Genomic DNA, 7500 nt, shown 5'->3' on the forward strand with positions numbered 1-7500 from the left:
CAGGAATGAAGTCATATGTAATATAAATGCCACTGTGGGGTCAATTAATTCCGCACCACAGCTGCTAGCGTCCGATGCATCTGTCTTCATTGTGTGTTAAATTTACCACCAACACAAACCGCTGCTTCTAACACACACATTAATGAGCACACAGATGGGAAAGACAGGAACAACAGAAGACCAACACCTACACTATAAATATATAATTAGACAGGAACATTAATGAGATTGGTTTAAAAAACCCTGAAGCTACTGATAAACAGATATAGATATATCCTGTACTCTCTCTCTCTCTCTCTCTCTCTCTCTCTCTCTCTCTCTCTCGGTCACTGCAGGTCTGCACACGTTCAGATCATCTGCCCCACACGGGCACAAAGCTTCCGATTTCTCTTTTCTCCAGCAGGACTCAGGTCGTCGCCCCTCAGATCTCACACCATCAGCTCAGAGAGAAACTGGGAGCTTTAATGCTGGTTAGAGGGTCAGATGGAGGATGCAAGCATCTGTGATGTTCATCAAACCATGAAGTTTGTTCTCTTTAAAGCAAAAAAAGTGTCTTAATCCAAAGCCTGTCCACATGAAGAGCCATGGTCTGACTAGCAGATCATAGACTCAGATCAGACTCTGATCATGTGGACGATGAGATACATGCTGGAAAATAAATTCTCTTATTCTTCTATAGCGACTCCTGGAAAGTCAAATTCTGAACCATTTCCCATTGATGTGAGTGATTTTTCTCGCACACTTCAGGCAGTTTCCTTCACTACACCCCGTCATTATCTAAAGTAAAATCATTAACACAGTGAATGTGCACACAAATCCCTCCAGGGCTCAGAAACTCTCTCTACATCTCTTTTATGTTCCCTTCATTCCAGCCATTCCTCAGTAGGACTGTTGCCTCCACCTTTGTGAGTTCGGGGGTTGGGGGCTGTTTGCAGCTTAACACCCCGGGGGAAAAGATCCAAGAAGCTATACAAACGTAGGAAGGGGAGGGCTGAACAAACAGGGCAGACCGCTAGCTTTCGGGGGTCATGTTGTTACTGCCACGTCACAGTGTTTGTTATGGAGGAGACACACAGAAGCTCTTTCACTCAGTAAAGTTTTCACCAGATCTTCATCCTTATGCAGATCGATTCTGATTTAATGTACGGAAACACAGAGATACACAACAGCAGGAACCGCACAAATTCTCTCCGCAATACAGAGAACATAAATCACATGCAGGCATCAAAGAGCTTATTCTGTCTTCACTTATGGTACAGAGCATCGGCTAAAAACAGCTTCTCCAGGCAGGACGACCACACGACTCCTACAGGGTCCACAGAAGGACGTACACATGGAGTATCTTCACATCAGACAGGAAACTTTCCACTGTATTGGACAATTAAAGAGTGTGATACAATTCACACTCACACCTTTACAGCTCTAAAAGATAGCTTTCATTCTCTCTCAAATCTGTTTCCACGTCTGGCACTTTTACAGCCCCAGATGGGGAGTCGGTCTGCACAGACCCTATAATCCAGCTAATGATATGTAATAACACAGAGGAAACTGGGGGGGGACGAAAAACGCTCCGCAGCATCATCCACAACACGCCTCTTTTCCATCACCCCCTTTCACCCCTTCTCCTGGAAACCCGTCTCCCAACAACTGTGTCTAAACAAACACACACACACACACACACACACACACACACACGAGCTTGTGTTTAGCGAGCACTGAGTTCTTCTTGACTGTCCTTTATTCCTGCCATAACTCCGTCTCACCTACAGACATTCAGCCTTCGGTCTCCACATGAGTCACGTCTGCAACATTTACTGCTCAGATGAAATCATGTTGTTAAAAATATACCTTCACATAACCTTCCTCATGCTGCTCATTCCACACATCACTTCTCCCACCGCAGCTACATGCTTTCTCTCTGCCCCGGCACCGATAAGACCTCAGACCACAGACTGGAAGCTGAGTGTCACGTCAGCGAGACGCCGCTGCAACTCTGTCTGAAGTTTAGCAGCCGAAGTACACGTGTGCTTACTGAAGCCAACAAACAGATCCATCGCGCCACAGGGAACAAATCTGACTCCTAACATCTCCAGAACTATCCGAGGCCTTCACGTCACACACCACTGATAACCTCTGGGACAAACGAGAGGAATCTCACAACACCAGTAGCTTCAGTGACAAACACTGTGCTAAAGTCAACATCATGGCACACAGAACTAACACTAATCCCACACAGTACAAAAGTACATCTTGCTCCCACTGATGCAACACCAACGAGCAGAAACCTCCAGCAGCAGCAATGCAGAGAAACGTTTAAACTCCAAACAGGAAGAGCAGACCGAGGATGATGATGATGAAGGTTCTCAGTGTGGTGTACAGCACTGGATTCAGAAGAAGTACAGTGCACATCAGATTCTGCATCCTCACACACACACACACACACACACAGAGACCCACACACACACACACAGAGACCCACACACACACACACACACACACACACACACACACACACACACACACACACATACACACACATACACACACACACACACACACATACACACACACACATACACACACGGGTTCTAACATTTATCCACACACTAAACACACACAACAAACTGTCTGGTTCAGTCTCCAGTGTTAAAGTCTGAGGAGATCTCGAACACAGCACACAGAACCCTGGGATGGAACCGGACCTGTGGGAACGGCCTGGTTTACATGTGTTCTCATCTCATCAGGAAGCAGCTGTCCAGACTCATCACCACTGTTTCATCACCTAACACGTTCATCCAGGTGAAGAAAGGAAATCATCTCATTCACTCAGCAGCAACTTAGTAAAAAACTTGCAAGGAGTTTGTTTTTGTTTTTAATCTAGTGACTGTTAAGTGTAAAAGACCTCAAATCTTTACACGTCTCAAGCCGGATGCAGGAGGCTGAAGGACTGAAGAGAGCAGATCAGACTGTGGATCAGACTGCGGATCAGACTGCGGATCAGACTGCGGATCATTTTTTATTTTTATACTTAGTGATATTTTGGTTTTAAACGTTTCTCAGCTCTATTGTTAGTTTTATTTCTGTGTCTAATGTTGTAGAGCGCGGTGTATTTCTCCCGAGCATCAGACATGATACAAACTGTAAACACACTGATAATTCTACAATAATAAAGTGTTAAAGCTCCGTCAGATAAACGAGATGTGAACAAACAGACTGCAGAACAACATTGTACTCAAGGCCAAATTCACTGGGAATGAAGCTGAAGCTCCTGGACGTCTTTGTGTCGTATGTTAATGATGTAAAATGTTGTTTCTCACAAACCTGACACATAAAATGAAAGGACTCCAGATGTGGTTCTGTTTACATACATTAATGAAGAATCTTATTAATTTCACAGATAAAATTTAACATAACTACTGAAATACAAACAGGTCCTGGTCATGGCTCCAGATTTTTGGGCCCCATTCTACATCCATCACATCCGGCACACATGTTCTCAGTCTCTGAGCACCAGGCAGCAACATCTGGACTCAACCCAGAGCCATGTTTTAATGGAAGGGCTTAACTGACCCACTTACACTGGGGTGCAGTCCACGTCCTCGATTTCTACAACACAGCAGCTGTAGTCCACCCAGTCCAGCTCACAGTGTGTGTGTGTGTGTGTGTGTTTAAACACAGGACAACGCAAAAACAGAGCCACAGATTCCCAGGACGGAGCTTCAGGATTGCGTAACTCCTCAGCATTAGTTTAAAGTTCTGTGGAACGACACAGAATGCGTTTAAACCAAGTCAAGCTGTTCCCAGTGACTGACTCATTCCCTCCAGTCGAACCGGATCACGATCACTCCCCGGAACATCGCTTGCTTTTTCCCACTGTTTAAAACTCCCACCAAGAGGCAAAGTGTCCTCCATGAGTGATGCTATCAGGACAGGAGGGTGAAGTCCTGACACACAGCACCCACGGCTCTAAACAGGGTTTTACGGTAACCACCGGAACCTTTGTGGAAGTTTGCTGTGGGGTTGTTCATGGAGGTTGGGGGTGGGGGGTGGTTAGGGGTTTAGTGGGGGCATGGATTGGGGGTTGTTTGGGGGTGAGCTGCTGCTTGTCTGTTTTAGTTCAGATGTACACAGTAGTAAAGTTCACACACACACACACACACACACACACACACACACACACACACACACACACACACACACATACACATTATTTACTGAATGTTACAGATTTTTATGAAGAGAAGATGAAAAGAATCCATCAAGACATTTTAAGCCTCTTAATTAAAACAGAAAGAGTGGCAGTTTTTTACCCTCAAGCACCAATTGCTGTAAAACCCTCCACACACACACACACACACACACATACACACACACACACACACACACTCCAGTTTTTCCTGCGCTGGGCATGAGCTCGCTGTTTGAACGTGTCTGTGCTGAACAGTGCAGCGTTTTATAACAATTTCAACATTATTAGTCTGGAAACTAGTTTGTTTTTTTATCTAAAATATTTCAGGGCTTTTTGTTTTAGGGTGAACAAACACTTTCATCTTAAATCCTTTCAGAGCAACGTTAATAAATCTCTTTGTTCTTAGCTACATCTGTGTTTAGCTGAGTGTTTAATCTGTGTGTTTAATCTGTGTGTATCTGAGTGTTTAATCTGTGTGTATCTGAGTGTTTAATCTGTGTGTAGCTGAGAGTTTAATCTGAGTGTTTAATCTGTGTGTATCTGAGTGTTTAATCTGTGTGTAGCTGAGTGTTTAATCTGTGTGTTTAATCTGTGTGTATCTGAGTGTTTAATCTGTGTGTTTAATCTGTGTGTAGCTGAGTGTTTAATCTGGGTGTAGCTGAGTGTTTAATCTGTGTGTTACTGAGTGTTTAATCTGGGTGTTTAATCTGTGTGTAGCTGAGTGTTTAATCTGTGTGTTTAATCTGTGTGTAGCTGAGTGTTTAATCTGTGTGTAGCTGAGTGTTTAATCTGTGTGTTTAATCTGTGTGTAGATGAGTGTTTGATCTGTGTGTAGCTGAGTGTTTAATCTGTGTGTAGCTGAGTGTTTAATCTGTGTGTTTAATCTGTGTGTAGCTGAGTGTTTAATCTGTGTGTAGCTGAGTGTTTAATCTGTGTGTAGCTGAGTGTTTAATCTGAGTGTTTAATCTGTGTGTAGCTGAGTGTTTAATCAGTGTGTTTAATCTGTGTGTAGCTGAGTGTTTAATCTGTGTGTAGCTGAGAGTTTAATCTGTGTGTAGCTGAGTGTTTAATCTGTGTGTAGCTGAGTGTTTAATCTGTGTGTAGCTGAGAGTTTAATCTGAGTGTTTAATCTGTGTGTAGCTGAGTGTTTAATCTGTGTGTAGCTGAGTGTTTAATCTGTGTGTTTAATCTGTGTGTAGCTGAGAGTTTAATCTGAGTGTTTAATCTGTGTGTAGCTGAGTGTTTAATCTGTGTGTAGCTGAGGGTTTAAGATGAGTGTTTAATCTGTGTGTAGCTGAGTGTTTAATCTGTGTGTTTAATCTGTGTGTAGCCGAGTGTTTAATCTTTGTGTAGCTGAGTGTTTAATCTGTGTGTAGCTGAGTGTTTAATCTGTGTGTAGCTGAGTGTTTAATCTGTGTGTATCTTCCAGAATATCCCAGAAAATAAGCTGTAACAGTGAAGACGAGTGATGATAACATCGATTGATGAAGACGAGTGATGAAGACGAGTGATGAAGACGAGTGATGAAGACGAGTGATGATAACTGCAAGCACCACAGAGAAGGAAGCTGCACTCTGATGCAGAAACAAAGCTAATATTCAAGACTGGAGTTGAGGTCATTCTGCAGAGCGCTGGGGAAAGAGGAACGTGTGAAGACAACAGACTTTATGGTGTCACTGAGACTCAGACAGAAGAACAGAAGATTCTGCTCTACATCCAGGGTTTCAGACCTGCACATAAACACTGCCAGAGCTCTCGTTGTGTTTAGACAATAATCTCACATTTAGCAGTCACCTGAAAGATCAGTACAGTTTTCATCCTGCAAACATTCAAACACACACATTTACTGTGAAGTGTTTAATCTTTACAGAAAGGCAACGTGTGTGAGAGAGGAAGAGGAATTCTCCACAGTGAGGGTCAAAAAAACCTCGGCCAGGCGACATCTACACAGGGAAAAGCACACAGAAGCCCCTTCCAAACTCTCCCTCCTTAAGAAGGTCAACAGGTCAAATTCCTCATCCTCATTCGGGCCTCTGCTCCATTTCACACACCACAAAACTGGAGAGACGTTCCTTCTGAGGACAGGATGGTGAGGACCAGGAACTATCTCACCTTGTGTGAGTCTCATAACAGGACAGATTAATGCTGTGTTCCACACCTGGACTCAACAGCTGGAAACTCAGTGAGCAACACAAACACACCAAAGAAGTGTTCAGCAAGAAGCCACGTGAGTGAAAAGGTCAGAGACTCAGGAGGTTATTATATCTCCTTCACGTAACTCTCATACGATGGCTGAAATCCTCTCAGATTAAAGGAGAAGTTTATTACAAGAGTTTACAGTAAATAAATAAATGTCTTCATGTTTAAGTCAGATATATAAAGCTTTATTCCTCTGTGTCTCAGTGATGATGATGATGATGGGTTTCACACAAGCTTCATGAAGTCCATCAGCACAGGTTAAAGTCCAGACGAACTCAGACAAGTCTATTATTAAATGTGTAATTAAAGTGCACAGATTTGTCACCAACTGTTGCTTTAACTGCAGAAATTCTTACAGAGATCGTGTTGATGAATGAAACTTAAAGTGATTTAAATACAACTGTGGTGTATAAATAGATCATTATTAATCTTGGACTTGACTGGAAGTGTCTCATTAAGAGGTGAGAAATGAGCCGTCTCCTCCGGCTGACTGTCCTAATCTCATCTGAATCGCATCTTTTAACCCCCTGAAGAGATGTGAATAGGCTTTGCTCATCTGCTGAAAGAACGACCCTCGTTTAGATAAAGAGCTCGTTTCAGTCGAGTCTCCATCCAAAACCCTTAGTGCTTTCCTAAATTCCCTCCAAATGCACCATCAGGTTTCCATAAAAAAATCCCTCTGAAGCCATAAAGTGGGTCTACGGGGCGACTGGCGTTTACGGCAACTTGGCACAAACCCACAGAGTCGCATCAGAGAAGCAGCTCGGCTCAGAGACGTGCTGAAGGACATTCCTCTGAGATTCCTCTGAGATTCCTGAAGAACACGGACAGAGAGCGGCGGCTAAACCCCCCTCACCGTCGGCAAAAATACAGTTGCAATATTAAGACTACAATCTGTGGAAAACTCCAGCAATCTTCAAAGAGATACAGGAGGCTCCGACCTCTGGGAGGAGAAGATACGGGGAGAGCTGGAGAAAAGGTGAAGAGCTATAAACCAGGCATGAAACAGGTGACCAGGAAAAGAGGACAAACTAAGATAAAGACAAGGATTATGGGACTGTCATGAACTCCAAACATGACCCAATAACACGCTCCTTATCTGTTGGGAAAAA

The 7500-nt window shown here is 43.5% G+C and overlaps 1 protein-coding gene across 3 annotated transcripts in view; it reads right to left on the reverse strand.

The window, feature by feature from the left end:
• Positions 1–7500, reverse strand: part of fndc3bb (fibronectin type III domain containing 3Bb) — a 47993-nt gene that overhangs the window by 37211 nt on the left and 3282 nt on the right. The gene's annotated exons all lie outside the window — the stretch shown is intronic.

This window comes from Tachysurus fulvidraco, chromosome 25, assembly GCF_022655615.1.
Source record: "Tachysurus fulvidraco isolate hzauxx_2018 chromosome 25, HZAU_PFXX_2.0, whole genome shotgun sequence".
NCBI lineage: Eukaryota > Metazoa > Chordata > Actinopteri > Siluriformes > Bagridae > Tachysurus > Tachysurus fulvidraco.